The 25011-nt window shown below is 34.9% G+C and overlaps 1 protein-coding gene across 10 annotated transcripts in view; it reads right to left on the minus strand.

Moving 5' to 3' along the window:
• The window catches only part of ZBTB20 (zinc finger and BTB domain containing 20), an 838685-nt gene that overhangs the window by 245470 nt on the left and 568204 nt on the right, over positions 1 to 25011 (minus strand). Inside the window, exon 2 of one of the 10 annotated variants that reach the window (XM_063661654.1) lies at positions 23814 to 23966. The exons of the other annotated variants lie outside the window; for them this stretch is intronic. The gene's annotated coding sequence lies outside the window, so the exon portion shown is untranslated. The remainder of the gene's footprint in view (positions 1 to 23813; positions 23967 to 25011) is intronic. 10 annotated transcript variants of the gene reach the window in all.

The raw sequence follows: 25011 nt of genomic DNA on the forward strand, positions 1-25011 counted from the left end.
CCTGGTTGCTAAGGACTTTATCAGTTACTTCAACAATCCTCCCTCCCTGCTAATAACAGTACCTCATTTGCGAACAATACTGGACTGTACTCACAATTCCTTTTCCCCTTCCTTTCAGAAAGAACACTTTTAGGCCCCTAAATAGTCCTATAAATGGCCAAAGACATAGGACATGCTACATGATTCATCTCATGAATCAGTTTCTGTTCTCTTGGCTGTTCAACAAAAGACATTTCAAATTCTCCATGAGGCAATGTACTACACTGCCATGAGATTAATTTCTGTCTTCAGCTTTGGACATTTCTTAACTATTAACTGGGATTACTTCCTTTTTGCTCCTCTACAACCCATTCTCTATACAGAAACTATAGTGATTTCTTTCAATGTGACATTAGATTCTACTACATAAATCACCAATGGCTGCTTACTGTAACTAGAATAAAATTCAAACTTCTCACTCTACAGCCTATATAGTCTGGTTCCTGATTCCTTCTCTGAACACATCACCAATATACTTTTCCTTATTCACTGACCTGTCATAATTCACACGCCTAGCTCACTTGAGCCTCAAGGCCTTTGAAGTTACTATTCCAATTTGCCTGAAATGATTTTCCTTCACATCTTCATATGGCTAGTTTCTAACATCATTCAGGTCTCAACCAAATGCCATCTCCTTACATGCCATCTGTATGAGATTTTACTCTTATTTTCTTCATTTCATTCTTCATTGTGTGTTAGTAAGTTTACATATTTATTAACTATCTCCCCTAACTAGAATGTTCCAGAAGGAAGGAAGACTTTGTGAGTTCTGATGACTACTGTATTTCCAGTGTCTGGAATAGTAGGTGCTCAACAAATACTTGCTGAGTGAATGAATAAATTAATGACCAAACAGTAAATAAATAAATAGTAAACAAGGCCAATATCAATGCTCTTTATTACAGTAGTTACTTAAATGTACCTCAAAATGCTCTAAAAATAAATATGTGCTTTCCCTGCACATTAGGATTAAAAGTACTCATTTTACTAATTAAAAGCCAGGACCTCAATTTACATTAATGACTGGTCCAAGATCATATGGTAAATATGTATTGCATAATTCTGGTCTCATATCTTGTCAGCCCAGTCAGTCCTACAGTGATTTTCTTAGAACACAATTGTGAACCAGGGATAATTAATCTGAGGTCCACCGATAGGCTTGAGGGGGTTTGTGAATCCTTTGAAAAGGTATTGCACCCTCTTTTGGGAAGAGGGTCCCTAGCTTTCATCATATTATCAATGGAAGCCATAAACTAAAAGAGGCTGGGAATCTCTTTAAGCAATACCATTCTAAAACAAATTATTCTTAACCTCCCTAGGTAGATTGGAAGGCTGCTGGCTTCAACATTTTCTGTAGAGAAGGAACACCTACGAAAATCCTATCACTGGCTGAGTAGACATATTTTCCTTTCCAGCACCAACTCTGGGGAATGGTGGGCCTCACAGGCTGGCTAACCCTTCTTGGAGTTCATGGGAAAAAGATGTCTAGTTCAAAGAAGATGAGAAGGGAGGTATCATTCTAACCATGTGGAAAGTCCACTGTGCTTTTAGTTTGTGTTTGTAGCATTCTTAGCTTAATTTCAGGGATGTTATTGTAGCTGTGAAGATTAGATAATAATAAAAAAACTAATTCTTAGGCACCAGGCAGACAATATGAAAAAAATATATAATTCTAAATGTAGGTCAAATTTTATATTTATCAGCATTGATGTAGTGTTGTTTTGGTCTGTTCTTAAATTTTCGTTTTATGAAAAACAATGAATGCAATAATCTTCTAATACATCAATTAAGAAACAGTGTATATTTTTCCACATACTATCAAAGCAGAGTAAAGAATGAATTTTGCCATGGGAAATACTATATTGCTATAGTAAGTAAGAATATTAAGTTTACCAAGTTTTTCTAGACTGAAGACTTAACAATAAATAAGGCACATCTTCCCTGTAAGGTTTCTCTTGAGTCTGTTACTTTTCAGTAGATGATGATGATGACAGCAACAGCAGCTAACATTTGTTGCTTATTATGTACCAGGTCCTGCTCTAAGTGCTTTACATTTATTACTTCACTTAATCCTCCCAGCGACTATGTCCATGAATTAGATATTATTGTTATCTATTCTTAGAGATCAGGAAAGTAAGATGAAGGGTTATTTAACTTGGTAATGAGGGGTAAAACCAAGATTCATATCCCACCTGTCTGATGCCATGTCCAAGCCTTTCACCCCTATGCTTTCCTGTCTCCCTCTGTGGTAGTGCAGGGATACTATGGAGATGTAACACATCTTAATTAAAAATACTTTATTGCTGAAAAGTGCTCACCACCCTCTGAGCTTTGAAGATTACAGGTAATCTTTTTGCAGGTGTAGGGTCTTGCTTTGATGTTGATGGCTGCTGACTGATCAGGGTGGTGGTTTCTGAAGCTTGGGGTGGCTGTGGTAATTTCTTAAAATAAGACAACAATGAAGTTTGCCACATGATTGACTCTTCTTTTCACAAACGATTTCTCTGCAGCATGTGATGCTGTTTGATAGCATTTTACCCACAGTAGAACTTCTTTCAAAATTGGAGCCAGTCCTCTCAAACTCTGCCATTGCATTATCAAATGAGTTTATAAAACATTCTAAATATTTTGGTTGTCATTTCAAAAAATGTTCACAGAATTTTTACCAGGAGTAGATTCCATCTCAAGAAACTCACTGCTTTGCTCATCCATAAGAAACTACCCTTTACCTGTTCAAGTTTGATAATGAAAGTATGAAAGTACAACAATTCAGTTACGTCTTCAGGCTTCACTTCTAATTCTAGTTCTCTTGTTATTTTCATCACATTATGTACAGTTACTTCTTCTACTAAAGTCTTAAGTGCCTGAAAGTCATCCATGAGGGTTGGAATCAACTTCTTCCAAATGCCTGTTAATATTTATATTTTGACCTTGTCCCATGAATCACAAATGTTCTTTATGACATTTAGAATGGTGGATACTTTCCAGAAGGTTTTCAATTTACTTTGCCTACATCGATGACAGAAATCACTATCTATGGTAGCTATAGCCTTATGAAATTTATTTCTTAAATATAAGACTTGTACATCAAAATTACCCCTTGATCCATGGGCTGCTAATAGATGTCACATTAGCAGGCATGAAAACAACATTAACCTCTTTGTACATCTCCATCAGAGTTTTTTGGTGACCAGGTATTGTCAATGAGCAGTAGTATTTTGAAAGAAATCTCTTTTTCTGAGTGGTAGGCCTCAAGAGTGGGCTTAAAATATTCAGTAAACCATACTATAAACAGATATGCTCTTGTCTGGGATTTATTATTCCATTTATAGAGCTCAGGCAGGGTAGATTTAACATAATTCCTAAGAGCCCTAGGATTTTCTAAATGGTAAATAAACATTGGCTTCCAGTTAAAGTTACCTGCTGCATCAGCTCCTAACAAGACAGTCAGCCTATCCTTTGATGCTTTGAAACCAGGCATTGACTTCTCCTCAATAGCTATAAAAGCCCTAAATGGCATTTCCTTCCAAGTAGAAGGCTATTTCATCTATATTGAGAATCTGTTGTTTAGGTCAGCCACCCTCATCAATTATCTTAGCTAGATCATCCAGATAACTTGCTTCTCTATCAGCACTTGATACTTCACTTTGCACTTTTATATTATAGAGATGGTTTCTTTAATTCATCTTCATGAATCAATCTCCACTGGCTTCAAACTTTTCTTCTAAAGCTTCCTCACCTCTCTCGGTCTTCATAGAATTGAAGAGTCAGTGCCTTGCTCTGGATTAGGCTTTGTCTTAAGCGAATGTTGTGGCTGGTTTGATTTATTTTTTTATTTTTATTTTTTTTTGAGATGGAGTCTTGCTCTGTCACTAGGCTGGAGCGCAGTGGTGCCATCTTGGCTCACTGCAACCTCTGCCTCCCAGGTTCATGCGATTCTCCTGCCTCAGCCTCCTGAGTAGCTGGAAATACAGACGCGTGCCACCACACTCAGCTAATTTTTGTATTTTTAGTAGAGATGGGGTTTCACCATGTTGGCCAGGATGGTCTCGATCTCTTGACCTCATGATCCACCTGCCTCGGCCTCCCAAAGTGCTGGGATCACAGGTGTGAGCCACCACGCCTGGCCTGGTTTGATTTTTTATCTGCACCACTAAAACTTTCTCCATATCAACAATAAGGTTGTTTTGCCTTCTTATCATTAGTATTTTCACTAGAGTAGCACTTTTAATTTCCTTAAAGAACATTTTCTTTGCATTTACAACTTCATTACTGTTTAGTGCAAGGGGCTTAGCTTTCAGCCTATCTGGGCCCTCCTCACTAAGCTTAATCATTTTTAGCTTTTGATTTAAAGTGAGAGATAACGTGACTGTTCCTTTCACTTGAACACTTAGAGGTCATTGCAGGGTTATTAACTGGCCTTATTTCAAAATTGTGTCTCAGGGAACAGGGAAGTCCCAGGAGAGGGAGAGAGATGAGGGAACAGCTAGATGGTAAGGAAGTCAGAACGTATAAAACATTTATTGATTAAATTTGTCATCTTATATGGGTGTGGTTTGTGGCACCTCAAAACAATCAGAATAGAAACATCAAAGATCACTAATCACAAATCACTCAAATAAATATAATAATGATTAAAAAGTTTAAAATATTGCCAAGAACACCAAAATGTGACACAGAGATATGAAGTGAGCACATGCTGTTGGAAAAAATGGTGCCAACAGACTCAATACAGGGTTGCCACAAACTTTCAATTTGCAAAAAAATGTAATGTCTGGGAAGTGCAATAAAGTAAAGTGCAATACAAAGAGGTATGCTTCTATATCCCATTTTCAATACAAAGATGCTAGGTAGCCAATTTCTACTACTGTCTTTGTCTATTTGACAAAACTTTCCCATATCTTTTATACTGTTAACTTTTTTGAATAGCAGATGAGACACATACTTGCATCCTCAAATCTGCAAAGACACTTTTGGCCAGTTGGAACTGAATCCTATTTTTAACTGAACATGATGAAAATAAAGTACATTATTAGCCTGAACTTTGCACAACTCTAAAATGTATTAATCTTCAGTAAAAATTTTAATCTTAGTTTTAGAATCCTCATGAAGTTCTTAGAATGTTGAAATGAGATAACACTGGGTATATTAAACATTATGAAATTGCCATTTCTGTAGCTTAAAAATGGTCAATTGTTGCCAGAGTCAAGCGATTAAACCTAAGGTAAGTACTCAAATGTTAACCACTATTGTTGTAAGAGAAATTATTCTCACTCAACAATCCTCCCTCCCTGAAAACTTTTCTAGTCTGGAATGTACTGCTGATAACTAGTGCTAGGGAGATAGGGCTGAACTTGCCCATGATTTTAATTTGTAATACATAGGCTTTTAAAATTCATATCATAGCAGATATAACTCCAAATGATGCCACAAAGACAGCCTAGAAAATGGGCCTTAGAAGATTAAGTTAATAAAGGCTTATTATTTTTCCTATACCTGGATGTACTCTTAACTAGATAACTTTTCAATAGAAATCAAGTTCATGAAGCAGGTTCATAGGAACTGTATTAGTTTCCTATCGCTGCTGTAACAAATTAGCACAAACTTATAGTTCTGGAGGTCAGAAAGTCCTAAAATCATGGCATCAGCAGCGTTATGCTTTTTCTGGAGTCTTTAAGAGAAAATCCCTTTCCTTGAGTTTTCCAGTTATTAGAGGCCACCTGTATTCATTGGCTCATTGGCTCATGGTCTATTCCTCCCTCTTCAAAACCAGCAATGCATCATCTTTCAATCTCTCTCTCTCTGACCTCTGCTTCCATCACCACATCTCCTCTGTGATCCTCCTGCCTGCCTCTTTCCTTTAAACGGCCCTTATAATCATATTAGGCCTATCCAGATAATCTGGTATAATCTTCCCATCTCAAAAATCCTTAATTTAGTCACATCTGTAAAGTCTCTTTGCTGTCTAAGGCAACATATTCACAGGTTCTGAGGATTAGGACGTGAACATCTTTGGTGGGGCGGGGAGGGGGGCATTAATCTGTCTGTCACAGAGACTGAAATATTCTAGGTACCCAAATTTCAAATAGCAAGCAAGATGGTATCTTATTTCTTTAAACCTCATAGCATGGTAAGCTGCACAGACATTTTTACATATACCCTCATAATTTTTAAGGAGATTGTGATGTACAACTCTCCAGTTTCTCTTCTGGCACAAGTGTGTGGAAATCATGGTCTTAGCTTTGGTTTGTAGAACCAGATTTTACTCCTTTACCCAGTTTTAGTCAATCCCATTTATATTTAAATTTGTCCTTTTTGAGCATTCATACTGCTATCCTTAGCCAAAGAATTATTAGTACAGTAAGTGCTTTCTGCACTTCCTTCTCCTAAGTCTAGGAATAAAAGGCACACGTGTTTAGCTGAGAACCAACCAGGACAGAATTCTAGCACTTATTACATCTTTCTTGTGCCCTTCCTTCAGGCACTATATTGACATCTCAATAAGAAAATAACACTAGCACTGCAGGTGTTAACACCAATGACTATACCATGAGAAATTCCCTTATGTCACTCCTTGCATGGGTAAAGTTAACTCAGATGTCTTCCTTCTCTTACCTAAAATATCTGCTTGCCTGACCTACATCTCCCTTGTCCATTGTTTCCAATGAACACTAACCCTTAAACATTTAAGCCTCATCAGCACATGCCCATCATAACAGCATAACATCCTTGTCCTGCTGGAAACTATTCAGCATCCAGAGGACCATCTTTATGCTGATAACACTAAAATATAAAATAATGCCAACAGCTGGTGCTACAAATGGCTTTTAAAAACGATGTTCATTCACTAAAATTCCTCTTGCTACTTTTGACATGAAACACGCAGTCTCTAATTATTCTGATCAAGACGGTGAAATACAAAAACAAACTTTAATTGTGTTTAACAGATATTTAATCAGGACTCACTGAACTACAGATTAAAGCTGAAATTCATAAACCATAATTACCCGATTGTCGCAATCTTTTGGTCCACATTCTCCTTCCGTCTGGGCGTCTGGCACCTTGCCCCGAATTTCTTTTACTGTCTTCTCAGCTTCGTTACTGTTCATGTTTTCCAGCAGAGATTTAGCACAGATTACAAAATATCTGTTCTTGGCAACTTTCTTCATTAGCTTTTTTTCCCCCCTTGCAAAAAGTTTATTTTTTTTTTCTATCAGAGTAGCTGGAACAGGCATACGTTTAAGGTGCTTTGATGACACAAACTAATTATATAGTTATCAGGAGATAATAAGGTAGCGATAACTAAAGTTACTACAGTTATCATGTAGGTATCATGCAATTTCTCCAGTATACCATGCGGTGTGTCCCAGTCACCATGTAATTACCTAATGTCACGACTGCATTGTTTCATGGAAAATGCTTATCTCACCCCAACAAAACCTTTTCTGCCACATTTAGAGAAAAAAAAAAAAGAAGTGAAATTCTTAGTTCTCATTTCCAGTACTGCTCATTCCCAGTAAGATGTTGTCATGCAAATGTAAGGGAAACACCTGCCCTCTCCTGAAAATTTGCTTTTACAGGGAGCAAATGGAGCAATTATGTTATTATTATTTTTTTCCTGCTTCACTCTTTCCAGGTAAGAGAAGTAATTACCAACAATACATACATTTTTTCTTTTGTTTTTTAAAAAAAAGAAACCAATCCCCCCACCGACCCCCGAAAGAAACACCCTATTTACTTAGGATTCGTTTAGTCTGGCACTTCCCCCCTATACTCTTTCCTTTCAAATTTCAGTCACTCACATTTGTTTTTCCTAGAATTATGGTGTAAATCATTCTTAACAAGCTAACTTGAAACTTCTCTCACTCAGTAGAAACACAAAATGCCACTGTAATTGAAACACGGAAGCTTGAAACTCTTTCTAACCAGTTCTTTTGGGCCACTCTTCAGAAGGGCATGCCGAGTTTCCCTCACAGTGCGGTAACCCCTGTGTCACACAGCGAGGATAACATCACAGACCAAGGCAAGAGGATAAAGAGAAGGCACTGGCTAAAGAAGAGGTGGGTGGTTCCTTTATTCCCCCCAGTTGGGCAGTCAACCCTATGAAGCAAGGACTGTAGTTGCTACTTATTTATCTCAAGTTGATGGCTTGAAGTCTGACCTCACTAAGACCTTTAGATGTGACATACCACCTGAGAGTTCCAGTTTAAAACAGGATGTAGCAGCTTCCTTTGCAGCACAAGTTGAAAGCTATTTCCAATTCTGCTTTTATTAGTCACCCCCCAATCTAAGAACTGCCCATTCAATTGTACACTTAACTCATGTCGGGGTAAAAATCACCTCCAGATTTAGAAGGGCCAGAAAAATTGCTATCCTATCCTAGCACATTGTTCTTCAATCACACAGTTCCTCTAAATACAGTTGACAGCCTTTGAGATGCAAAATGCATCACTTTAATGTAGTAGAGGTCCCCTTCACTGCATTGCCAAATCTATTTAGCAGAATCTTCTTGGAATAATCTGTCCCTAGACCTGAGGATGCACAGTGATTTTAAGCATTTTAAGCTAACGATAATGGTTAGTGCTGAGAACAGATGTACCTGGCTGTGATGTGATCTATTCCAGTAGGCTTTTATGAGCTGTTCATTCCTATTGACTTAGCATTTTATGTCTGTGCTTTTGCCTGGTGTGATGGTTGCATAGGGGTGTCATGTGTGTATTTTCCTGATGTGTGATGGCTGCTCAGGGGGCTGTGTGTATTTTCTCAGTGCAATGGCCACACAGGGTGTTATGTGTGTGTTTGCCTGGAGTTATAGCTGTACATGTTATTGTATGACTTTTCTCTCTATTTGATGCTTGCTCGCAGGGTCCTATGTGTATCTTTTTCTTAGTGTGATGGTTGCACTCAATGCTGTGCTAATGATGGACATTTCTAGCAATTATCTATCTACAAGGTCCTCGGGAAAAAAATTGCAGTAAAATCAATAAACAGTGCTAGACAGGCCCTCGTAAATATGAAATGACACCATGCATAAATGCCGTTTCCTACTATAGCATGTTAAAATCCAAATTCTGTTACATTATTGGCATTGGGATAAAATTTCTATGGTCTCTCCATCTCCTTCATGTATTGCAGTCTTTTGGGGGAAGTTGAGATTACCGCTGGTTGGAGGGCTTTTACACATCAATCTATGTAATAATACTTTTTGTTACATTGTACTACACATCATCTCTTATACTCCATTCTGACTTATCCTGGCATAATAGCTGATATTCTAAAAGTGAATATGCCTTTCATTTATTCCTTCAGTCTCACCAAGCCCTCCCCTATACCCCCTACATCACACATACAAAACCCTCTCGCTTGCCTCCCTCTCTCTAGTTTCTCCATATCCCTCCTATGTTCACAAAATGGAACTGACAAAGGAAACATCCAATGAGGTTAAAATCTTTTGAAACCCCTGGAATACAGATGAGCTGGGAGGCATCTGGAAACAAAACCAGACACTTGAGATCAAAGAGACAAGTAAATTACTATCCTAATCTAGGAAGAATAACTAAAGGTGTCAGTGGGGTTCCATTGATAGCACTTGGCTCTGGGCCAGAATGCCAAGGGTTCAAATTCCACACCAGCTTTGGGCTCAGGCCCAAGACTTGCTACTGCAGGGTGCAGCAGCATGTGCAGCAGTGTTAAAGGTGTCAGCCTTCTGCAGAGAGGTTAAGTCCAAGTCCTTCTGCCTGTTTGTCATTATACCCCAGAGAGACGGAGAGATAACCCTAGCTTTCTCTTCGCTGCCTTTCTCAATAGAACAGGCTGAGGAGGAACTAGTGCTCTGCAGCAGTACTTGCTAGTATGAATATTATACAACTAATTAGTAAAATTTCCCTCTACTGATAAGGCTGCTTGAAGTATGTGCAAGAAAATCCACTGTCCCTCTCCCCCCACGAAAAACCTGATGTTTGTCCTAAAGATTCTTCCATCAATGCAAAGAGCTAAGTTTGGAAACCTAAAACCATGTGTCTAAAAGAAAGAAAATGTTTTCATTGGAACAGCTTACATGTCTGGTACACTTGCATAAAAACTATCGCATAGCATTTTAGAGCTAAAATTGCTATAAAATGCTTAATACAGTAAGAGTAATTATGAGATTTTGCATGCACAGCTGGTATACAACTAGAGTCTCAGCCACATATTCAATGGAGCATGGGAAAACCCTTTATAAAAATTCCTGGTATGCCAGTTTAACTCACCATCAACAGCCTATCAACACTTCATTCTTTAAGTGGATAGGGAAGATAATTACCTACCAAATGCTTTATTTCTTCTCTCATGGATGTTATCAATACTTGATTCAAGGAATTTGAGTTATTACTTAGAGAGTAGAAATGTAGGCTGTTAACAGGACGTGAATGACCTGAATGCAAGGCTTTTCCACTGAGTGAAGAAGTTACAATGATAGTAGTAAGAAATGAACCAAAAGACCAAATCATTAAATCTACTTGTACCTTCCCTTTTTAACCTCCGCTTTTTGCTATATCTTCACATATTCTTATCTCTCTTCATTTCTCTAAGATTCAAATCCTTGGGTGAGTTCCTGGGTACTCTGGACTCCCCTGCCGTAGCCGACCTGGCCTTGCCTTCCCCTGGGTAACACCCTGAAGACAGAGCTCTTCCTTTACATTTTCCCCCAATCAGGTTATAACAGGTGTTTGTTCTCCATTCCCTTTAGTTCCAGCTACATCACTTGAAAAAGAAGCTGATTAGGATGAGCTGTTAATGGTTAAAATAATTTAATAAAGTTTATTTCTTGATGAAAACATTGATTTTAAGAGTCAAATGAAGAACCTCTTTATTGTGGTCTTTTAGGCTCTATGGAAAATGCCATAATAGGTGAGATGATTCTAATCAGAAGCATTGATGGATGCTCCACTGCACATTTTTTGGGCATAGGAGCCAGTGGATATATGGGAATTCCCAGGTGGACAGGAAGTTTGGGGACACAAAGGCAGCATGACACAATACAAAATGAATTTGAACAGAATCAGGAAACTCAAGTTTTAGGACCAACAAACTTTGCCACGAAGCGTTTGGCAGATATTCAGTTTCTTAACCTGAGAAATGAGGCAGGCCCTGGGATCAGAAACTCTCCATGATCCTTTCTGGCTCTTACATGCTATGACTCTCTGACCGCAGGTCAGTCAGGTCTCCTGGATTAGCTACCACCTCCAGTTAAGAACTAATGGTTCTGAATAAAGATGGCAGTCATTCCACACTGAGTCAACCTAACTAAAGAGGTGTTGATGTCCATAGGTGAGTTTTACCTGTCTGCCTACAACCTGCATACACTACTTTTCAGTTGGTTCCTTTATGCTATACAGATATTTCTTAGCATTTTGTTTTCCCTCATTTACTTAATTCAGCAAACATTTAATGAGCACTTTCTATACATGAAACATAGAATCAATCACTAAGGACAGGATTGAACAGGGCACCATCTCTGTTGCACACATGATTTTATTATTTTTGTCCATTCTCTCTCTCTCTCTCTCCCCACCTTCACTTTTATGCACAAACACATACTTCTAGAACTATAAAAGTAGTATAGAAAAAATAAGAGGAATTAGACTTATCTGAGCCAGTCTGAAATACTGTTTATTTTAAACAAAAGAATATGATAATAATTTGTGTTGGCAAAATATATGCATTCAATTATGCACTTCAATAGTATAAAGGGTATTTCTCAACATGTATTTTGAGGTCAGTAATTTGCAATAAGGGTAACAATTTGGGGGCAAGAAGACTATAAAGGTAAAACATTCCCTTCTGTAGAATCCTGATAAAGTCCTAGGATAAAATCTGTGACTTGCGTAAATAACCTCTGGGAAAGTGAGATCATAGAATTTTTTTTTTTTAGTTTTTTTTTTTCCTCTAAGGATTTCGGGTTCATATCCCTCCAAATTTTATTTCCTGACTTAAAAATAATAACTGCCACTTATTGAGTAAATATTCAATTCCATGCACTTCAAATACATTATTTTTATAAATACAGTATGAAATACAATATATTAATAAATTGTATAATACAATATGATATATTATAATACATTGTAAATATTAAATTCAATATATTATTAAAGCAACTCTGCTACATAGATATTATTACTCTAACAGACATGAAAACTGTGGGTCAGAGGCTGGAGTAACTTGTCAAAGATAATTCAGACAGTGTGTAGAGTTAGAATTTAAACTCAGGTCTGTATTTGTCTACGCAATATGGCTCCATAACCATTTCTTGGTTCTGCTGAATCTAACTTTATTTTAAAAATGAATAATCTTGCTTGAATGCTTTGTTAGCAAATAAGGAAAGCACGCTTTTTACTCTTTCTTCACATTCACTCATTGCATTACATATAGTACAATGAAAACAGGAGATGGTTAAGATTTTTTCAATGTAGATCTGGTTGCCTTTTCATATTGATTTGGACTGAGATAATTAAATTTGGGCTCTCAATCAAAGTGAAAGAATAAGCTATTTGCTATCTGAATAAGTATTTGTTATTAATTGATCAGACATGGATAAGGTGTGTTATTACAACTATATTTGTAAGGTATGATTTATGTTGTTCTACTGCATATTACTCTGTGCTGTTTTTCATTTTCTTGCACTTTGGACTTTCTGTTCTGTTTTTATCAATTTAGTCACAGTTGGTTGTGTTTTGAACTTTGTAAAAATGTAATACTAAGGAAATTAAAAAAAGAAAGAAAATATTTTCAAAATGATGTCAAAATCAAATCTACCCCTCACTAATTCGATTTGTAGGAAATGGAGAACAAAGTATTAGAAGCAGAATGCTTTTAAATAATCTTAATTACTTCAACGTGCAAATGCATTGACTAAATCAAGGCATGCGTTTAACAGTTTGCACTTCAATTGTGCTTATTCATCTAAGTTCTACAGATAGCAATTCTATAAAAAACAAGAGATATAGCCAGTCATTCCATAGTTATTGGGGGAAAACTATTGTTCTAAAATTCAAGCTTACCTCTCAAGTCAGCCCACTTTTGGACTAACGCAGATCATTAGGTCAAATAACTCAAAATAACATAATTTACTGTAAACTACTCAGGTTTTCCCAATTGACTGTGCCTTCCCTATTCTTTTTTTCTGCCTTCAGTGGGGTGGGGTGAGGACGTGGAGGAAGGAAAGCTTATGTTAGCAAAGCCACAGAGTGGAAGCAGCAAGGCTTTTGGTAGTCAAGCCACACAGCATGAAGCAGGGCCAATCTTAAGGAATGATGCCATGGGGTTAGAGTGGTTTGTGATCAAGGCCGAGATGGAGTCATGATGTCAGGGTTACTTAGTACTTGGTCTAGGACCAGCTGCATCAGAACCACCTGCTGAACATGTTAAAAAGACACATTTCAGGGTCTCACTCCAGAGCAAACCAACTGAATTAGTATCTCTTGAGGTGGAACTCAGATCTCCATTTTAAACAGGCTCCCCAAGTAATTCTTATGCTACTTAAGCCTGAAGGCACTGGCATATGCACTTAAGCTCTCTAATTCTATATCCAGCGAGAGCCCTGCTGCTATACCTGTACACACTGTCCCAGTCGTCAAGATGTATGTGCAAGTCCAACTACTTGTCCTGGGAGGCATTAATGCTAATAATAATGGCCCAAGGGCTTAGCTAGGCATGATGCTATTTGACATGCGTATCTCATCCAATCCCCACAGCAAACTACGAGACAAAGACGATTACTATTCTTATCTTTTAGATGAGAAAACTGAAATTCAGAGAGACTTAGTAACTTGTTCTGGGTGCCACAATAATAACTGAAAGAGCTCTGAAGAACTATACTACTGTACTTTAACTCAGCCCTGCAGAAAAATATCTTGAAAGATGTTTACTTCTAAAGGTGTTCATAACTTGGTGATATCATCATTCCAAAGAAACTTGCCTAGATGCTAGTAAGTAGATTATGGAATAACACACAAAGTATAAGCATTTCTATCCAAGGAACTTTTCCTTAGATATTTCATAGAGACTTAAACTCTCAAAAACTAGGCTAAGAATCCTTCATTAGTTCATTCAACAATTATGTACTTTGCCAGAACCTGAGGTATACAAAGATAAACAGGACACAGTCTCTGCCTTCACTAGACTTACAGTTCTGAAAAAGAGACAAGCTTGTGTACAAATGGTTCTGGGTTAACTTATACAGTCAGTGGAGGCCTGAGGGAGAGAGAGTAGTTCATTCTCCTGGCAGAAGGAAAAGAGGGTGAGGTCTGTAAAGTTTTAGTTACTACAGCACTATGCCATTGGCTAATGTAAGGAACTTAGATTTTAAAGATTATATTTTTACTTGTACAGTTTTGTTACTAAAGGGGCAGACTAAGTTACTTGTATATTTCGAGCCAATAGAACTTTATCTGGTTCATTCTCTCTGGCATCAAACTGGTTTTCTTTTTTGGGTAAATTTCTGGGTACAGGGCCAAGTAAGTTGTTATGTTTATTCATTCTTACACAGAGCAACCGAGATTCTATTCTTGAAATGAGTGCCTAATAAATTTTATCAGTAGTACTTTATTCCACCCAATAAAAGTGGTTCTTTCGTGACATACTGACTGTGTCCTTTATTTTCATTTGTTTCAATTACTCAGAATGCTATTATTAGATTGGCATATTTTTATAAGAGAAATTTAGAAATTAAAAATGATTGAAAACAAAGATCAATCTAGATTCTTTCCTTTGTGATAAGAGAGGATGATCCCATACACATGTAAATGTGGTTTGAGTATGTTAATCTTAGAAATGACTGAAGAAAATGAGATTCTAAAAAAAATGAGGGCCAGGCATAGTGGCTCACGCCTGTAATTCCAGCACTTTGGGAGGTTGAGGCAGGTGGATCCCCTGAGCTCAGGAGTTTGAGACCACCCTGGGCAACATGGTGAAACCCCGTCTCTGGGCTTGGTGGCACGCCCCTGTAGTCCCAGCTACTCGGGAGGCTGCGGCACAAGAATTGCTTGAGCCTGGGAGGTGTAGGTTGCAGTGAGCCAAGATCATGACACTGCATTCCAGTTTGGGCTACAGAGTGAGACTCCGTCAAAGAAGAAAAAGAAAAAGAGAGAAAGACAGAAAGAAAGATGAAAGAAAGAAAAGAAAGAAACAGAGAGAGAGAGAAAGAGAGAAAGGGAAAAGAAAGAGGAAAAAAAGAAAGAAAAGAAAAAAGAGAAAAGAAAAGAAAACAAAAGAAAAGAAAAGAAAACAAAAGAAAAGAAAAGAAAAGAAAAAATGAGGTTCTGGAACGTCGAAGTTCAGGCTAATCACTTAAGGCAAAGGTACAAGGATCCAAAAAAGAAAAAGAAATTATGAAATATGATATGATTCAGTTTGGGGAAACTGAAAATCTATCTATGTATCCCATATTTTAGTAACTGAATAAACTGGAATTATACATGTATTCTTTTCTAAGTTGAATTATTACCAAATTTGAGATTCAGTGTTTAGATTATTTACTGCTTGCTTAAAACTTTTAGTTTTCAAATTATCAGAGTATTTTTCAAGCATTAAGAAAGTTCAAGAAAAAGGCAATAGAAATATCAAGTAATTCCACCATACAGAGATAACTCCTCTTTACATTTGAATGTATTCTCTTACATCATTATCAAATACTTTCATTTTTATATTTGGGATTGTTTTAGGTATATACATTTATTTGTATCTTTTGGACCAGGAATTTTTAGTTGTGTTATTTTATAAACTTTTCCTAATAAAATATTGTTTAAAATAACTTTAAGAACTATCTAATTTGCATATATGATATGCGGTGATACATATGGATATTCAATAATTTAATAATTTCTCAAATTTTGTAATTTAAGATTTTAAAATCTTTTTTCTCTTTTATAAATGACATTGTGATAAACATCTCTGTACCTAAATCTTTGTCTGAGATTCTATTTCCTCTAGACAGATGCCTAGAAGTAAAATTAATGGGTCAGAGGATGTATTTTTAAAGCAAGGTTCTTGATAATATAATGCTATATTACTTTGCAGAATTTTGTGTCAATATATAGATCTCCACTATCACTATGTACCATTACCAGCACTGAGAATTACTATTTTTCATAAATCATGACTATGAATCCTAGTGAATTATACTTTTTCATGTTTATTAGATATTTGTATTTCCTTTCATAATTTTTCTCTTTATATTCTTTTTAGCCATTCTATTTGACTGAACATATATCTCAATATCTTCATATCTGTTGCTTCAACTTCATTTCTGATTGTAACACCATAGTCTGAGCTCTCCTTACGTTGCTCTGAATGATGGCATCATGTCTGCCTGGTCTGTATTCCAGGTTTCTTCCATTCTGATTTATTCTGCACACTGATGCCCAACAGTTATTTTGAAAATATGCTTTCATCATGTCAGTCCTGATCAAGAACCTATGATAGCTCCTGGTTATTTATCTATCAGCTACATTCAACTGCCTCGTTCAGGGGAAAATTCATCCCATTCTTGGATATTCCCTTATGAGTTCTGTTGAATAATTTAGGTTGTTGCTATATGGACCCTATATGCACTTATGTTTTTATAAGTGGGTATTTCTATATAAAGACAGAGAGACACAATGCAGAGTACTAGAACACAAGAACTGGAAGGGGCTTTAAAGTACCTCAAAACCAATTGTCTACATTTATAAATAAGAAAAAGTGGCCTACAGAGTTTAATGAACTACCCATGGTCATGGAGCCAATTAAATGACAGAACTAGGACTAGAAACTAAGTTGCATTATTCTTTTATATACTTTTAGATAGAGAATAATAAAAGTCATTTTTACAATTTAAAAAATAGAAACAGCTAGGAAGGCAGTTTAATTTCAATCTGTTGTTACGTATAAAAGATTGTTAAAATCATGCCACATAGAAGGCTTCAGTGTTCTTTTAACATGAATAATATGTACTTATAAATCGATCAAAGGTATCATTAGAATTTCCATAGAATTTGCACATCTGCAAATGACCTAGTTTATTTATACTTTGCTTTTTCCCTTGCTAATCTATATTGTTTTATTTAATCTGCTTTGCCACAATAAAAGCACAGTATTTTTTATCCTAGCGTATTGCAGATTTTCACTAAGTTTCTTAATAATATTAATAAAAAATCCAATTTTCCCAGCAAATTCATATAAAAGATTTCTTTTGACTATAGTTAGGGATTTGAAGAACCACCCTTAAAAAAAAAAATAGGAACTACTTCAAAATGCCTCTATTTAAATAGTAAACAACACGAACTATTGTGGAAGAATGTGGGCTGTCATCCATTTAATATGATATGATGATTGCTATATATATTCAAGGATCCCACTGTATTTGCCAAATGAAAACTTAACGGTAGTCACTGGTTTAGAAACAAGAGTTACCAAATATATTTATTATTTGTGGAAGAGGGGTAGGGCATAAGAGGTAAACGTGGAAATAGCCATGAATGGACCTAACTTTGATAGAAGCTCACTGATTTCAAAGGGCTGATTAACAAAGCATGTGTTTGCCTAAGAAAATAATTGACAGAAAAGGTATTTATTAAATCATAAGGTGATTCAACTGTTTATAAAATACAAGATTTAAACAAAATGGTAGTTCATCAGCAGGAATGAGAGCTCAGCTATGTTTTCTTTCTCCGTGTGTGCACGTGTGTAACCAAACAGGTCCACCATTCACTTAACACTCAACCAATATTTATTAAGCACCTACTTTGTGCTAGAAGCCCTCTACTATCCAAAATAAGTAACCCTGTTATTCTGTTACAGAACACTCGACTACTCTGGACTACTGTAAAATAAAAATTAATAATAATTTAGCCAGGCGCAGTGGCTCACGCCTGTAATCCCAGCACTTTGGGAGGCCAAGGCAGGCAGATCATGAGGTCAGGAGATCGAGACCATCCTGGCTAACACGGTGAAACCCCGTCTCTACTAAAAATACAAAAAGAAATTAGCCAGGCGTGGTGGCGGGCGCCTGTAGTCCCAGCTACTCGGGAGGCTGAGGCAGGAGAATGGCGTGAATCCGGGAGGCGGAGCTTGCAGTGAGTCGAGATTGCGCCGCTGCACTCCAGCCTGGGCGACAGAGCAAGACTCCGTCTCAAAAAAAAAAAAAAAAAAAAAAAAAAAACAAACAAAAAAAATTATACCTGATATAAGGTGTTATAACAAAAATAATAAATTGAGTGATAAGAGGAGACAGACGAAATAGCATCCTAAATTTCTCATTTCATGTAGTATACTACTTCATTAATGACAATAATTAAACAGTCTTGAATGTTTTTCAGAAAAATAACAGTGATTATTATTAAAAGAATAAACTATACTTTAAAACTTCAAATTGCTAGATTGATAAAAGCTAAAAAGGTAATCATACATCAAAAGAGACAGAGAGAGAGAGTGAGAAAGTGAGTGAGAATAGACCAAGCAAGCATAAAAACATAGAAAATATAAAAAAGATTTCTGAGATTGGACTAGATATATTTTTTACAAAAGGAATATTCGTTAATTTAATTAAAATTAAAAATAATAACCATAATAATTTTAAAAGATAACAAAACATAATTTAACCATAGGATAGCAGTTTAAGGACACTAGTTTTGGTAGCAAAAACAGGATTCAAATATTATTTCTGCCATTTACTTCTTATAATCTCTTTCCTACTGTTGTATTTATTTAGTCTATTTACCTCAACTTTCTGCTCTAAAAAATGGAAATAAGAATAACTGAATGTAGAAAGGATTGGGAATGGGAAAAAAGAATGGGAAAAAATATGTAATGCTTAGTGACCAGCACAACTAAACATTCAGTAACTGTAATTTGTAATATTATGTGTTTTAAATGATGTATCTAACTATGTACCCATATAAATTAAAAAAAAGAAAAAATAGAAAAATGGTGCTGATAGATTTTCGCAATGCAGAACTGCCACAAGCCTTCAATTTGTGAAAAACTCAATATCTGCGAAGTGCAATAAAGCAAAGCACAATAAAAATAATATAAAAAACATAATAAAGAGAGATAAGAATCAAGGGAGTATTGTCCAAGATGTATTGTTACCTTAAAAATTCCATGAAATATAAAATGTGAAAGTCACAGAAACACAGTCAGACTTAAAAAGAAGATTAGTTACAGAAAGCTACTAAAAGCAGCCCATGGTGCTGAAGCCATAGGCCTGCTGAAATCTGGATCTAGAATCACATCGAGATACCTCGAATTCTAGCTCTTTAGAGTAATGAGGTCAAAAAGGCTCCATTTGAAATGGTGGACCTGAACCTGGCTTACTACTTTATCACGAGGCTGCAAAAATCTGGCCAACTGCTGCCTGGGGAAACAGCTTATATAGAGCTGCAGGACCTGAGAGGTGGAAGAATAAAGATACAGCATTATGATAAAATATTCATATAAGAATGAAGCTGAAAGCTACCATTGTAAGATCTGGATTGGGACTGAGAAGACCCAGATAAAGGCAACTGTAAAACCACTAGTTAGGGACATGTGAACAAAACAAAACCTGTAAAACAAAATTCTAAAGCATAACCAAGTAATGGTAAGAAAATCAATCAATAATTGTAACATTCACTCCAGATAAATTTGGTTTTATGAAATTATCTGACAATGACCTCAGCAACGAATATGCTTGAGATGCTTAGTGATAAAGTACTCATACCTAAAAAAGAACAAGAAATGATTAAAGACAGATAGAAATAAAATAAGAATAGGTGAATGAGTAAAAATTAATCAGAAATCTTAAAAAATTAAAAATGTTCATTAATATAAAAGTACAATAAATGAAATAAGGGAATTTCAAGGAAAGAACTGAGTGAATTGGAAGGTAATGTTAAGGAATTCACTCAGAAAAAAATTGTCGCAAGAATAATTAATTTTTTGAAAATGAAATAGCAATTGAGATACTAATCAGTAAGCTGATTAGAAAATACCAATGTTTATCTTACAAGAATTCCAGAAAAACAAAATGGAGATAATGACAAAGGAACAATAAAGAAAAGGATAATAGCTGAGAATTTTCCAAAATTGGAGTCCTGAGATTAATAGGTATATCCTGAGTTCATGACTAATAATTCAAAATAAATCCATGTCCAGACACATTTCAGAGAAACTACAAGACATTAAGGATACAGAATAACTTTTAAAAGCTACCAGGAGAAAAAGCAGATTACTTATAAAGAGATAAAAACAGATTGATAGATTTCTCTTAATTAAGAACAGTTGACAGAACAATATAGTCTAAGATATAACTGAGTAATGTCTTTAAAATATTCAACAAAAAAACCCAGATAAATTGCTATTTAAGATAAAAAACAAAATAAGTACATTTTTAGTTATATAAAATATATGTATTACCCAAGGTCCTCATTAAATAATTACTAAAAAAAGTAGTAAGAAAAGTGCACCCAGAAAGGAAGCCACAGGATCTAAGAATAACGGTAGGCATACTAATATCTAAAAATATTAGTAAATATAATTGAGCATTGATTATAGAAAACAGTGATCACCACTTTTGAATATGGTTAAAAACAAATAGGTAAAACTAAAACTTCATACACAATTATAGTAACAAGATTGATACTTAATAGGTAGTTAAAAGATGCTATGCTAACCACCATTTTTATACTAAGAAGGTCAGAAATACTAAAAGGTCGATTTTATATTTTCTTAGAAAAATACATAGTTCAGTATACACAAAAGAATTTTAGAATTAGTGCTAAAGAAACAGATAAACCACCTACAGATTTCAAGCCAGAAGTAAAATCCATGTACCAGATAAAATCACAAAATAAACTAAAAAAAGTTTTTCAATTAAAACCATATAAAACACATTATTTTATTTTAATGCATTTAAATTCAGAAATAAATAATAAAAATAGAGCAAATATGTTTACAAAGTAAAAGCATACCCTTCTAAATACCTCAATGGTTAAAAATAAAACAGATATTATATTATGAAATATTTAAAATTGAACAAAACTATATATCAAAACATGATATGCAGCTAATGAGAAACCAGGAGAAAAATTTAGAGTCTGAAATTCATTTTTAAAGATAATAAAAATTATCAAAAGTAAAAGGGTAATAATTCAATTCAAGAATCTAGAAAAAGAAAAATGGCCTAAAAATATAGAAAAAAAAATAGAAGGAAGGAAATAACGCTAATGCTGATAAAAGCAGAAAGTAATGACTTAGACTACAAATAAATAATAAAGTAGATAAGCAGAATCAAAAGCCAGTTTTTGTAAAAAAGTATATGAAACAGAAAAATGTCTAGTGTCTAATAAAAGAAAAGGCAGAAGGGTCAAATAAATATTAGGAATAAGAGGGGAACATAAGGACAAAAAATTAAAAATCATAAGAATATATAAATAACTTTATACAAATAAATTGAAGTATAAACTGTGAACTGTATTTAAAAAAAATAACTTCCCAAAATTGACTAGAGAAGAATCAGAAATTTCCTCTATGGTTATTGGTTATTCAGATATTCTGATATTCAAGTCTGCCTACCTACAACCTACTGATGAAAATTACCAAGTTCAGATGACAAATACTCAGAATAAATAATCCCAATAATATGAAAACTGTTTAAGATATAGAAAAAATGAAATGTTACTTAACTTATTTTGTGAGGCTAATATCATTGTCACAGCAAAACTCTACAGTAACAGTTAAAAAAATAAAATTTAAAGATTGATCTCCCCATGTAAACATACTACATGTCAGTAAATTAAACTCAATAGTAGATTAAAAAATACACCAAGAGCAAGAATATTTTTTCCAAGAATATAAGAACTGTTTAATATCAGGAAATGTATTAATATCTTATAAAATATTAACATAGGAGTGGAAAATTTTATCATATTATTGATGCACAAAATGCATTAGATAAAATTTAACTAGTATTTCTGATTAAAAACACTTAGCAAACTATAAATAGTTTAGGAACATATTAAGAACTTCCTTAATACAATAATTTCAATTTCTCAAAATCCCAAGCAAATGTTATGTTTCTAAAGCATTTCCATTAAAATAAGAAACAGAATAGATATTCTTAATATGACTATCCTATTCACACTGTACTGAGGTTTAGTAACGCAATATGACAGGAAAAAATTGAACATTTAAGAATTAGAATTTAAGAGAATGACTGTCATTATTTACCGCTGACATATAAGTTGCTGTAGAAAACTTAAGAGAATTTACCAGTTTAGTTATTCAAAGTAGTAAGAGAGCTCAGCAAAGTTGCTGAATATATAACAATAATAACTATAAACAATGAAACGGAAAACAGATATGAATATAATAGTGTAAGAATCTAAGTTATATGAGGAAAAATTTTACAAAATAGGTTCAAGAAAGTTATGATGGAAATTTTAAAACATTATTAAAGGATATGAAGATGATCACAAATAGAGGGACATAGTATGTCACTGGGCAGCAAGACACATTATAAAAATGTCAATTCTCCCCAGATTATTTTCTAATGTTAATGTAATTACAAATAAAATTCAGCAAGACTTTTGCCAAACTTGACCAACTAGCACTAAAACTCATATTGAATAGCAAAAGACCAAGGGAGCTAAAAGAATCTTAAAAAGGAACAAGGTAGAGGGACTTATCTTACCAAGTAAAAAGAATATTATAAAGCTATGGTAATTAAGGGTTATGGTGTTAGCACAAGGATAGAAAAACAGTCCATCAGATCAAATAAAGATCATATAAACAGATTTGATATAGGCAAAAGATGGCATTACAAATTAGTTAGTAAAGAATGACTAATTTTTTAAATAATGCTGGCATAATTGGGTTATCCATATGGAAAAAGAATAAAATAGGGTGCATGTAGGGTACCATAACCAAAAATAATTCCAGAAGGATTAGAGATCTAAATGTAAATGGGAAACCTTTAAAACTGTTAGAAGAAAATACAGAAAGGTAAATGACCTTGGCATGTGAAAGGATTTCTTAAATGACATAAAAGCACAAATTATGAAGGAAAATATCAATAAGCCTAACTGAGTTAATATTAAAAGCTTTATAAAAACAAATACTGCTAAAGCCACAGTTAAAAGGGCACCTACAAATTGGGAAAAAAAAATCTTTGTAATCTCTATGGCCCAAAATATGAAAATCCAGAATGTTACAACTGCAACAACTAATACCAAAAACCAAATCAAGCCAAACCAAACAAAACTCTTCCAAAATAACAGCAGCACAACAAATAACCCAACAGAAAGATGGACAAAAGATACAAATTAGGCAACACAGAAGAGAAAATCCCAATGGCTTACAACTAAAAAAAAAAAGTTAGATATTATCTAATTCTGATCAGACTGACAAAAATTTTAAAAAGTCTGACCATCACAAATGTTGTGAAGCATGTGGAGAAGCTCTCATAGATTGTTACTGAGAATATAAATTGGTACAAATACATTGGAGAGAGATTTTACAATACTTAGTAAAGTTCAAAATGCATATTTCTTAAAGTTTAGCAATTCTACTTCTATGTATATACGTCTATAAAAATGTTAACTGTGGTCTTGTTTGTGATTGGGAAACAATGAAAATAATGTCCAACAATGAGAGAACTGATAAATAAATTTTAGTAATACATACAGAAGAATACATTTCATATAAACCAAAATATATGGCTTATGTAAAACTAATTCATGATGATAGAGGTTACAGTGGTTTTGCTTGTTTTTTACCTTTTGTTAAAACTTTGGAAAATTTCACCTTCAAGGGGCACATACAAAGGACTCTTCTTAGGTATTATAAATATTCTGTATCTTGGGTTGGGTGTTGTCACATGTATACTCATCAAGGTATACACTTAATTTGTTTAGTTCACTGTATGTAACCTATAATAAAATAATAAAAAATAGGTTCAGAAACAAATGTTCCAAATTATTAAACTTCGTTTAACCTGGGTTCTGGATTCTTGTATTTCATATTATCCTTTATACTTCCATGTGTTTTAATTTTTTTTTTTTTTTTTTTTTAAGACAGAGTCTCACTCTGTCCACCAGGCTGGAGTGCAGTGGTGCCATCTCAGCCCACTACAACCTCCGCCTCCTGAGTACAAGCGATTCTCCTGCCTCAGCCTCCCGAGTAGCTTGCAGGCATGTGCCACCACGCCTAGCTAATTTTTGTATTTTTAGTAGAGACAGGGTTTTGCCATGTTGGCCAGGCTGGTCTCGAACTCCTAACCTCAAGTGATCCACCCACCTTGGCCTCCTAAAGTGCCGAGATTATAGGTGTGAGCCACCATGCCCAGCCTGTGTTTTAAATATTTTACATTAGAAAATGTATAAGGCAAACACCATAGATTTTCCTAACTAGAATTAATCGAGGTAAAGGAAAGCACTAGTGTCATCTTCTCTTCACTATCTCTGATAATAGAGCCCAATATTAATAAGCACTTCACAGCCAAACATGCCTACAAAGTGATTATTTTGTTGAATCAAAAGCAAAAGTTTTCATTCATTTCTTGATTGACTATAGAATCTTAGGCTTCCTTGAGTGACCAGAGGGATATATTGTTGATATAGATAGATGCTGCCAATGCACAAAGATCAGCCATTTAGGATTTTTAGTTGATGAAGTGAGGCATGCATTGCCAAAGACTTTACTTACATGAATTAACAGAATCAACAGGTGATTTGGTATCAGTACTGCTATTGGCTGGTGGGTTTCACCTCTGGTTTCAGAAAAGAAAGGGATGATACCTTTTCAATGCTGCTTTTCAAGTCAATCATATGAAAAGCAAGGTTTTATTCTAGTCACTTTTCTTTCTCTCACAACGTGGAAGAAAAGTGCCAGCCACTGCTACTCTAGCCACTAACCATGGTACAGATGTTTGAAAAATGCGAAACAGAGAAATGAAACAAAAAGGAAACCCTCAAA

The sequence above is a fragment of the Pongo pygmaeus genome, chromosome 2 (genome assembly GCF_028885625.2).
Source record: "Pongo pygmaeus isolate AG05252 chromosome 2, NHGRI_mPonPyg2-v2.0_pri, whole genome shotgun sequence".
In the NCBI taxonomy this organism is placed as follows: Eukaryota; Metazoa; Chordata; class Mammalia; order Primates; family Hominidae; genus Pongo; species Pongo pygmaeus.